Here is a 12,662-nt window from a genome sequence, read left to right as displayed (position 1 = left end):
TAGGATGATTAGCAGGATACCTGGGCTCTACTCATTAGATGCCAGTAGCAGCTCTCTCATTGTGACAATCAAATATGCCTACAGCCACAGTCAAATGTCTCCTGGGGGGTAAAATGCTGCATCCCCAGCCACTCCTTCCCAGAACCACTGTCCTAGAGAATCTAGACCTTGTGAGGATGCCTAGCTCTTCGCTGGAGTCTCTAATGATAGCAAAGACCTTGCTTGCACACCACAAATCCTCCTGGCTAAAATTTCCCCCCTCTCTCCTGCCTTTTGCACCAACCAAAAAAATTGTCAGCTTACTCCTAAACAGCCCTTCAAATATCTGAAGACAAGCATCATATCCATGGTAGGTTTACCTCTAAGTATGGTGATTTGTATGAATATGTCTTGATATTTGACTGCCTGTTGATCTTGGAAGCATTTTAAAACCACTCCCTAAGTCAGTTGAAATTGAACTGTCAAAGATCTCCAGTGATGCCTCAATTTTCCAAACATAAGCCTTTTCCTCATTTTGCACTCTCTTTTTACAAAACTATTGGCCATCCTTTGAGTCTTGCAACTTCAATAAAGATCAGTTCACTTTTTTACTCTGTTTCCTTTTCTTGCTCAACTAAATGGTTTTATATATTGTTTTCTTTTTAATTCCATCATTCTTACGCTATGATTCTAACATCTTAGTGTGATGGGAAAACTGTAAATTGCCCCACTCTCACATCCTAAATCAACTAGTACCCATTTCATAACCTTTGTCTCACAAGTGTCATGATCATCATGAGCACTTGCTATGTGTAACACACCACACAAACCAAACCCGTTGCTGTTGAGTTGATTCTAACTCATAGTGACCCTATAGGACAGAGTAGAACTGCCTCACAGGGTTTTCAGGGAGCAGCTGGTGGATTTGAACTGCTGGCCTTTTGGTTAGCAGTAAAGCTCTTCACCACTAGGCCACCAGGGCTCCACGCTACACAAAACCATATATATATATGTGTGTGTATAATACATGTGTAAATATCATGTGTATGATATTTACACATGTATTATACATATATCACATGCACATATACACGTATAAACACACATATGCACAGCAAATTTCACTAAGCATTGTATATGCATATATTACTTGGTCTCATAGCACTATGCTGTTGTTGGTTGCCATCGAGTTGATTCCGACTTATGGTGACCCTACACACAACAGAGTGAAAGGAGAGAAATGTTGCCCAGTCCTTTGCCCTCTTCGTGATGGTCCATTGTTGCAGCCACTGCATATTTGGAGTGTCTTCCAACATAAAGTCTCATCTTCCAGCACTATATCGAACAATTTTTTGTGATCCACAAAGTTTTCACTGGCTAATTTTTGTAAGCAGATTGCCAGGTCTTTCTTTCTAGCCTGTCTTAACCTGGAAGCTCCGCTGAAACCTGCTCACCATGGGTGACCTTGCTGGTTTTTGAAATACCAGTGGCATAGCTTCCAGCATCATAGCAATATGCAAGTCACCCCTGTACAACAAACTGAGAGACGGGGGCATGGGGGTCACACTATGATAGACATACTATTATGTTTCCATTCTACAGAGGAAGCAAATCATAGAAGAGGTCTGGTAACATGCTCAAAGATGTTCTGATAGAAAGAAGTTGAGCAAAGATTCAAATCTTGGTCTGTCTGACACTAGATCTTAATTCTTACAAACCCCTTTTTTCCATTGCCTGGTCATACCTAAAGTGTGATTGCTATTTCTGTTAAGGTATCATGATTTTTCCCCATAAATAGGCTCCCTTCCTCAGAATAACCTTTATCTCTCCGGTGTCTCTAACATTTATGGATCTTTTGCATCTATTCATGTCTCTGTCTTCATTTGTATTCTAGCTGCTGTAACCATAACTCGGTTCCTGAACACATCACAGTTGCCAAAAGCAGGCCATCTGGATTGTTTGTGTTTTATTCTCTTCATCCTTCCACTGTAATTTATTAATTTTTCTGAAGAGCACATTGATTGCCCCGTTTCACAGCTCAAAAGTTTTCAGTGGATCCCCACCAACTGTAGCAGTGACTCCACAGAAGTTCAGCTGGTCTGTACCTACCCTGACGGGTCAGTGGCCACAGTTGCCAGCAGTTAAATATTTTCAGTATCATCCAGATGTGCATGAGGGTCACCTTGGTGACCTTTCTCACTCTAAACTTAGACTCCACTTGAAATTCTCACTTGGTAAATGGGCTTGAGTCATTTGTCAAGGAATCCCTGATACCCTTTCTCTATAGACACTTATTGACCTAAAGGATTGCTTTCAAGATGACTCTCCTGTCATGATTTCAGTTTTGGTCTAATTTTCCAACATTTTTAGTCATGGTTTTTCCATGCAAATTTTCTATTCTAGTCAAATAAGCCTTTGTTCCAGCTCCTGAGCTCACTTTGTTGCCTATTCTCTACTCGTTTCCATATGCCAAACTTGTGACAAGTTCGGGGTGGGGAGCTCTGAATCCTTCTCTGCTTATCAAAACCCAACCCATTCTCAATGTCCAGCTTAAAGCCTACCTTCTCAATGAATCTTTCTAGACCATTGGTGCTGAATGCTACCCCTTCTACCAAACAACTCTTAATAATACATGCATATATCATATTGTTTTGGAACGTATTTTTTATGCATATGTATCTTTTCAACTCAATTATATTGTACACCCTCTAGGTAACCTACACAACTTAGTTATTGTTGTGTTTCTCCAAGGCCTTTGTACATGGAGATATTCAAGAAATATTTATCAATAAAAATGCTCAAGGCTGTTGTCCAATTTTAGAAAGTTAGTACTGACTGTAAAGCTAGAAGTCTTGAAGATATGAGGAGTATGGACCATTTTATGTGTACCAATTAGCACAACTTCACTATTTTAAAAACCTTAAGAATTCCTGCCCATCACATGCATTTTGAATACCTCCTTTGCCAAATGCAAATGTTCCAAAAATTGCTTTTGTACTAAAAAACTACAGAAAGCTTTTACTTTCTTTCCCAATTAAAAAATAAATGACATAGAGTGCCCTCTGTAATTGCATAATATAAAAACCAAAAAAAAAAAGCCACTGCCGTCGAGTCAATTCTGACTCGTAGAGACCCTATAAGACAGAGTAGAACTGCCCCATAGAGTTTCCAAGGAGCATCTGGTGGATTCAAACTGCCGACTTTTTGGTTAGTAGACGTAGCTCTTAACCACTACGCCACCAGGGTTTCCTTGCATAATATACTTACCAAAAATCATATGGAATTCTTAATTGATGGTCTTAATTCATCTTGTTTTTTTGTTTGTTGTTTTCGGTGTGTGAGAGAGAGAGAAACATCAAAAAGTAATTTGATAATTTATTTCAGATCACTTTATGACGATCTTTTCATGCCAAGTTGAGATTCCAAAGTTAATGACGAGTTTTAATTAGGACAATTTAGGGTTCACATAGCTTGCATTGAAATGAGGTTGAAGACGTTCAATGGCTAAATTATGTTGCTATTTCAGATAGAAAATATTTTCCTACAATTTTGTTTTGTACCCAACATGGACATTCAAACTACCTGGTTTTATAAAAGTTTTAAAGGTTATTTTTCTTATAACCCAGTTTCCTAGTTGCATATCACCATTATCGGTGGTTTGAAACAACGTTGGGATGAGGACATTTAATTGTTTTATGTTAAGAAACTGTTCTCTGTTTGTCCCTCCGCCCTCCAGGGGTTAAGGTAGTATTTACCAGTTCTGACTCATTTCAATCCATGCTTCTTTTGAACTGTGTTTGCCAACTCCCAAACCATGCCAAACCTCAATGAGTCTCGGGCCAAGGCATAAACGTTGGCCCTTTGCACATTGAAACCACCTACCTTTCCATGTATGAAGCTGCTTTGATTGAAATAATTAATGATCTCTTCACGCACGGTGATTTGTGGCACCAGTGAACTAAGATCAGAAGTGACCAGATCATTATACCCAGCAACCTTCTGAAAAGTTCCATTGAGCAAAGAACTACAGAGAATTACTTCCCGTAGCACACCATGTAGCTATGTACCGCTGCTAAAGCTAACAGCTGACAAAAGAGAAATAAACTACTGAATTAAGCTTCAATTTTAAAAGCTAATTAGAAAAGAGGTTTCTTAGCAATAGCTTTTTAATTTCTCGATGATGTACAATTCCGGCAGAAAATGCTTGGTTTTCCCTTTATCTCTTCCTTAGTCTTGGTTACCCTTCAGGAGCCATAGTTCACCTAGCTGAGATTCATTGCTACGGGGTTGTGGGTTTTCCTTCCATTTAACATGGGCACGGCACTGCCTAAAGCTTAGTGCCCAAGAAAATTTGGCAGATCTTTCAACGATGTCTCTATAAAAGAAGTCAACATTCATTGGAACAGACTACTGGTAGCATGCTTAATTTTGTTGGCGTAGAGAGGAGGCTATAATAGTTTCCAAAGTTTTGATGATCACATTTTATGAACTAGTTATTGAATTTTTTTTCTAACCTGCATTTAAAAATTTTTTTCAGATTTTTCCTTCCATTTATCTAGCAGTAAAAGTATTCACATATGTCTGCCATTCAAGACAAAGCCAGGTACTTGTCAGTCCTCATAATGAAAATGGAAACACTGCAAAATGATAGCCACAACAGCTTAATGAGCACATCCTTTTCAAAGCAGAAAAATGGAGTCACCTGCATGTTCTCAGGGAAGAGGCCACGAACTTAATTGTGGATAGATTTAATATTATTTATTTTAAAATTTATTTATAACTATTTAGTGCCTTTTGAGAGATGCTTTAATTCTCTAGTGAGTTATATGGGGCAAAAAGCCTGGAAACACAAATGCCACTCTGTACAGCATTAAGTAGTATATGTCGGTTCCAAAAAAGAGAGAAGAATAAATAGGCCAAAGAAACCAAACCCAGGGCTGTCGAGTCACTTCCGACTCATGAATAGCAACTCCAAAATCAAAAAGAGATCCTCTAATGCATGCTAACGTTGGCATATTATGGTAAAATATTTGATATTTATGAAATAACCCTTACCCATCAAAGAATGCTTCACTGTTCCAAGTCAGCAAAATAAATTATTTAGAAAGGTCATCATCCAATTTTTGACACTTTGGGTGGTAATCAGTAAACCCTAACATCTCCCAGTTGAGAAAATTGAATTCTTGACAATACTGGGCGACCGAGGTCTCATTCAATGTCTCATCATTTAGTACAATTCTGGCATTATTTTCCCCAAATCTCTCTGTAGAACTATCTCCCATGCTACTCCAATGGAGATACTGGGAACACGGACCATGTGAAATCTCCGTATTTTACCAAATAATAATAATATCAATCATAGAAGCACGTGTATGGTGCTTACTTGCCATTGTTAAAAGCACTTTACTGGTATTAGCTCATCAGATTCTCACAACGGCCTTATCGTGAGTTAGGTCCTCCCATTAGTCCTCTTTTAAGAAGAGAAAACGATGCACAGAGAGGTCATGTAACTTGCCCAAATTCACACAGCTAGTATGCTGCAGAGCTGGAGTTCAGATGTAGGCAGCACAGCTGCAAAGACTATGCTGAGAACTGCTGTACGGCCTGCCTGTCTAATATGATGTTTCAGAGTAGCTGAAAACCCTCCAGTCTTCAAGGGCAAATATTCACCAGGTCCTTTGCTTTTAACCCTACGTGAATTTAACTCAAAATGTTAATAACGTGTGATTTAGTTGGCTATTGCCTATTTAAAATGTGCTGCCCTCAAGTCAATTCTGACACACAGCGACCCTAAAGGACAAAGTACAACTGCCCAATAGGGTTTCCAGGTCGTAGCTGGTGGATTCGAATGGCCGACCTTTCGGTTAGCAGCCGAGCTCTTAATCATCGCGCCTATTTCAGTGTGTTAAATGTGTGTTTTGGCTTCCTCTGAAGACAGAAATTATTCTAGGCTTATATTTATTTGTTTGTATTTGTTGTATCTTTTCAGGGAGAGTGGTAAAAAAGATTTATTAGTAATTAACAGTAAGTTTGAACACAATAGACAAGATTTTTCAAGCAATTGTTGAGCACCTATGCACTACATTTGAATTCCTTCTACCATTTCCCCACCTGGTGGTCACACAGCCACCATGAACTTGCACTGAGCCTACAATCCATTAAAATAAGATAGTTGCTATGAGTCCAAATTGACGCAATGGCACCTAACAACAACACACACATCTGTACTATCTAAAGAAGAATTACACAGCAAACATTTGTGTAGCCACCATTTATTGAAAAGACCATCCTGTCTTCATTGCTCTGTTATGCCATGTTTGTCATAAATCACGTATCCATAAATACAAAAAAAACAAAGTCTGTATTTTAATTTCTCGGAAAGTCCTAATTGACCAAAATTACAAATTCAGATGTCTGTTACTTGAAGGATATTGGCCCTGTGGAATTTCAAGAAATGCCAGTGTGCATACCTTATTTCCAAGCTCCAAAGATCAATATGTACATACTTAGAAATGACGTACCTTTCTAAGTTTCCCTTGGAAAACTCAGCTTCATAAACCGTTCTCTACCCCTGTCTAAATATCCTGTCATCAGCTGAACGAGTACTCTCTGGTACAGTTGTATAGAAAGCAGGCTAAAGCATCTGGTAATCAGAACAGCACACACACACACACAAACACACACAACACACTCATGCACACACACACTTTTTTTAATTGTACTTTAGATGAAGGTTTACATCACAAACTAGCTTCTTGTTAAGCAGTATACATATTGTTTTGTGACATTGGCTATCATCCCCATGCCATCTCAACACTCTTCCCCTCTTGACCTTGGGTTCCCTATTACCGGCTTTCCTGTCCCCTTCTGCCTTCTAGTCCTTGCCCCTGGGCTGGTTACACACACACATTTACCGTAGTTGTAAAGATTGAGGGGTATGGAATTGCTTAAAAATGAGTGGCTCCATGTATAAGAGTAGTCTAGATAGTGATGAAATTGTATCGTTTCTTCAAAACAATGTCTACATGAAAAACATTAAAAAGATAAAGGAATTCTAATGAATTCAAATCAAAGAAATCTTGGGAATAATAGGATAGCTCGATGGAGGTTTACTTTGCGGAAAACTCTGCTAGAACAATTTTAAGTTATTTCATTAAAAAATAGCTAGAACATAGATAGCCCTTTCTCCACAATTAGGGGGTCACTAGCTTATTGATTAAATACTGCTTCCGATTCTTAATAGGTATATACGTAATAATCTTTAACCACTTTGACAAATAGGTTTTTGTTGCTATTCTCTTAAATAATCATCAGAAAGAGGAGGTTATCACCTTTAGGTCAGATCCAGCTGGGCACACTGTGAAATGGACTGGCCAAATGGTAATTACCCTGTGGATTTAAGCAGCAAAATTAGGCAGCCAAGGTAATTCAAACCCTAATCGTCTACATTTTCCTCAACCAACTGACTATTTCAAGGAAGATTAAGACAGGCATAAGGAGATAAAGCAATGACTCTAAATTTTATGGGGGCGGGGGTGAAAAGAGGATAAATATGACATCTCCAGGCTGTGAATAAATACGACGCAAGCACTCGGCCTTTATCCGGGAGCAGCATTGCTGCCTCCAGGAGAAACAAAAGCAAATATGGGTGTGTAGAACAAGATATTTCAGGAAAACATTGTTCAAACTAGTCCGTTCACTAGGCATGAGGTGAGGCTGCTGATTATCTTCTAGATACTTTTGATAGTTTTTATGTCAATAACGCATTGGCATAGAGAGAAAGAAATTGTTTTACTATGGATTTGCATGAACTGCCTTCCCTATATTAGTTGGCCTTCTTAGTTCTGTAGGCTGATTTTCCAACTTCTAACCGTGTCTACAAAGGACAGCAATGGAAATGATCCAGGAGGGTGATTTCAAAGTGGGAGATTGGACGTGAAGATATCAGGTAAGGTGGGAGGACTGCTCACTGGTGAAATCTGATCCAGACTTGTACACTTGTCATTTTCATCATTTGAGCTCTCATAGTTTATCGTGCAACTGTGGATTTGTACCGGAAATATATATATATTTAGGTGCCTTCTTTTTTTTTTTTTTCTATAGCTATAGGGCAGAGGTGAATAAGATACAGTGTCTGTCATTGCAGCTCCAAGAACATAGAATTTCAGGATTGGAAGTTACTTTCTTGACCAATTATCCAGCTAAGACATGAACCTCTTCTATAAAATATCTGCCAACGTTTTATATTACCACCATAGAGTTAGAGTTAGTGGCTAAGATGTATTTGTTCTTTGACAGATACTACTGCTAAACCACATTTCCTCCTTCTCATGTTTATGCAGTGAAAAGTATTTTTACTTAAATTTGAATATACTATTGTATACTTGGAGCCTTAGTGGTGCAGCGGTTTAGAGCTACGGCTCCTAACCAAACGGTCACCAGTTCTAATCTACCAACCACTGCTTGGAGACCCTATGAAGCAGTTCTATCCTGTCCTATGGGGTTGCTATGAGTCAGAATCAACTTGACAACAACTGGCTTGGTTTGATTTTTATCTGACATGTGTCCCCATAAAGCATGAACTTTAAAAAAAAAAAAAATGTTCCATTGTTTTAGCTTATTAAACACCATTTGGATCCAGGATATTTATTGACTCTCTGAACTTTGTGCTATTGGCATCTATGGCAAGCCGATCTGCCATAACATTGCCTAACTCGTCATAAAAATGCTGAGAAAAGGAGAGTCTTAATTCTGAAACATAAGCAGTTCAGGCTGAACTTCTGTTATCAGTATTTGCATTGGGATCACCAAGTTCCACCACCAGGCTCTTAACTGTGTAGTATTTTTTGTAATTTATTCATCATCAATCAAATTGTAAAATAAATGTTAAAAATATCTATCAATAAAATGGTGGCAAATTATGCAGAAAAGAAACTGCTTACTTAGTCCCCCAAATGTGTCAGTTATGTACAGACTCTCTATGTGTCCTTATGTGTCAAATACCCTGCGGCTCATGGTAATTATTAAACCAAGTATCCTGTTTTTGGTAATAAATAATATATATGTGGTCCCCTGAGGACTGGCTGGAGTCCTTGGGTGATGATAACAGTGAACACGCTCAGTTGCTAACCCAAAGTTTGGAGGTTTGAGTCTACCCAAAGCTGCCTCAGAAGAAAAGCTTGGAGATCTATTTCCAAAAAGTCAGCCACTGAATCAAACCCCGTGGCACACAGGTGTGCTCTGACACACACGGGGTCACCATGAGTCGGAATCAGCTTGATGGTAACCGATCTAGTTTGGGTTTTGGAGGACTGGGCAGTAGATCCAATAAGCCAAATTTCTACAACTGACTCCTCCTTAAAATTCCTTGGTCACCTTTCCAGCAGGATCTAAGGAAGACATTTTCTCTCCTTCTTGTAATAATACCTGAGGAGCTTTTAGGCACCTGTGCCCTGCAGAACAATAAATATTTGAGGGTGAAGATCGTCTCTCCTCATCATCGTTTCACTCTTGGCAGTTAACATGGTGCCTGGAATACACAGGTGCTCGATATGTATTTATTGAATGAAAACTGAATTAACGAATATTCCTGTTAATCAATGCCCTACTCTGTCTGGTGTGATTCTATTACTTTGTCGTTGTTGTTATGTGCCATCAAGTCAGTTCCGACTCATAGCGACCCTGTGCACAACAGAACGAAACACTGCCCGGTCCTGCGCCATCCTCACAATTGTTGTTCTGCTTGAGCTCGTAGGTGCAGCCGCTGTGTCAATCCACCTCGTTGAGGGTATTGCTCTTTTCCGCTGACCCTGTACTCTGCCAACCATGATGTCCTTCTCCAGGGACTCATTCCTCCTGACAATATGTCCAAAGTATGTAAGACGCAGTCTCACCATCCTTGCCTCTAAGGAGCATTCTGGCTGTACTTCCTCTAAGACAGATTTGTTCGTTCTTTTGGCCGTCCGTGGTATATTCAATATTCTTTGCCGACACCACAATTCAAAGGCATCAACTCTTCTTCCGTCTTCCTTATTCATTGCCAGCTTTCACGTGCATCTATTACTTTAAGTAATAGAAATTTTAAGCCAGTGAGGATACTCACACCGGAATGTTAAGTCTTGCCCACCTGGACTTTATTTCACCTTTTGGCACATCCATTCTAGAGATTTTATTTGCTCTTCCCTTGCACCTTGCTGCCTGTTGGCCTGGCCTTCCAGGTAACAAACAGTGTTTTCCCTCCTGGCCTGAGTCCCTTTAGTCTTTCTTTAAGCACTAGGTCCCCTTGCAATGGTCGTAAGCCCCCCATGACTGAGCTAGTGGGCAAATGGCTTCGCATCCTTGCTCCGTGTCTGGCCACATGGACCACTGAAGCAACTGGATTCAAACAACTGGACCTGTAACCTGGCACTACCAGGCAAAGATGGTGGCTTCTTTCTTCTCTTCACTCATATTTTTTCACTTACTCTTTGGTTGTCATTTAACATCCTACCTTGTTTGTTTCCCATGACATGAGTAACAGTTATCTATAAAAAAAAAATTTTTAAACGTTTGAATATGACATGTTCTAACTTTGGGGTAAAATCTTACATTTGGTCTCCTCATTACGGTCTGTGATCTGAGGAAGGCACAAACCATTATCTGCTGCCTTCAGAAAATATTTAATTTAATTAGACAATCATTACTGAGCCCCTGCAGTGTGTAACATATATATTTTCCTATACCTTCCGCACAGTAGAAAAAGAAAATATTCAAATGATGTGGCATTTTTCCCTAAGAGGGAAAACCTTGGGAGATGCGATCTCAGTGCACTGGCTAGCAGATGCTGAGAATACAACTTATTTTTAGAGTAATTTTAGGCTCACTACCGAAAACAGTTGTGTGCATTTTCATAAAGTCCTCCAGTTTCCGTGGCAAATGGGGCCATTATTTCTTCTGAAACGGAAGGCTTTCACTTACACTTTCCAAATGCTTTTCGCATTGTGCCAAAAACTCAAGTCAGTCCAGAAACAAGCACACTAGTGGCTTATTGTTAAAAGCAGTTCTTTAGTAAAAATGTGCAGAAGGTCAAAATGACCTTTCACTGAGGCCTGGGGAGAACTCCGAATAACACACTCCAAACGACATGTGTGCATCCTGGACATAGACACTGGAATACAAAGAATTTGAATGATTCAAACCACTTCATCATGAGGGGATATAAAAACAATAAGTGTAGATATTCTCCCTGAAAACTACAATGAGTCATTCCTTAAGTTATAAGACGCAGGCTCTAAAAATCACTTGTATTCTTTATTCAAATCTACTTAATACCCCGTATACATTATGCATGTTAAAACATAAAAAACTAAAAAAACAATGCAATTTTGTAAACTCTGCTTAATTCCGTGATAGGCAATGATATCTCTTCTTGAGAGAACCGTGGACTTTTTTTAATATGAAATATTAAATGAATTTTGGTAAAGCAACCTAATTAGACTAATAAAATAGCAACATGATGTTTATATTGTTTACCATGTCTTTGCTTATAAAAAAAATTGTGCAATAGTTAGTGAGAAATCGTTGCAAGTTAAAACCTCTAGATTAAAATTGAAGTTGAATCACTTTTTCCTTTTGGTATATAATTAGCCTACAGCATCAATTTTAAAATGAGTGTGATTCAAGCTATAATAATTTTAATACTGTTGTTCGTGTTACTGGGTGCCGTCAAACCGATTCAGACTCATAGTGACCCTATATGACAGCGTAGAAGTGCCATTTAGGCTATAACCTTTAGGGAGAAAATCATTAGATCTTTTCTCCTGTGGAGCAGCTAGAATTTTGATATTAAATCACACGAATCTCAGTGTGTTATGAGTCATATTTTAACTGCCTATTTAACTACATCTATTGAGATTGCCGTGAGCTGGGGGCCAATTCATGACAGCTAACAACAACAGCAGCAAAGTCACATATTAGTTTTCATATATTGCCCCGTCTCATGGCAACCTCATGCACAACAGCCTGATACAGCACCATCCCCATGACCGGTTATACATCCAACTGTTGTGATCCATATGGTTTTCACTGGCAGATTTTTGGAAGGAGATGACCAGGCCTTTCTTTCTATCAGTCTTAGCCTAGAAGCTCTGCTGAGAACCTGTTCAGCATCATAGCAACACTCTAGCCTCCAATGACAGATGAGTGACGGCTGTATGTGAAGTGCATTGGCTTGGATTGAACCCAGGTCTCCTGTAGAAGGGGCAAGAATTCTACCACTGAACCATCAGTACCCTACAATATATAACTAGTATTTATATATAACTAACATATAACTGTTCAGAGAAGGACTTTCAAAGACTTAAATCTTTCTTCGATTTATAGCCTAGACAAACTAGTAGGGTCAAGTATGAATAAAAATCTCTTCTGTCTGCTGAACGCTGACCAACTGAACAAAAGCTTCAATGCCCATTGTTAACACTTCCTCAATCGTTACTTCATCCTTTTATATCCGAAGCTTCAAGCCAACCTCTCCTTTCATGCTCCTTTCTCTATATTACCGTAGTTCTACTTTCATTCATTCATGATCTCAAATTACATTTGATGATCTCCTAAACCCTAAGCTTGTCTCTGTCATTTTTCTATAAATTAATTTTTTTTAACTATGGCCAATCCAGTATGTATGTGCTAAGATAAAAATCCAAAAC

Source organism: Loxodonta africana, chromosome 23 (assembly GCF_030014295.1).
Source record: "Loxodonta africana isolate mLoxAfr1 chromosome 23, mLoxAfr1.hap2, whole genome shotgun sequence".
Taxonomy (NCBI): Eukaryota; Metazoa; Chordata; class Mammalia; order Proboscidea; family Elephantidae; genus Loxodonta; species Loxodonta africana.
This window is presented reverse-complemented; position numbering follows the sequence as displayed.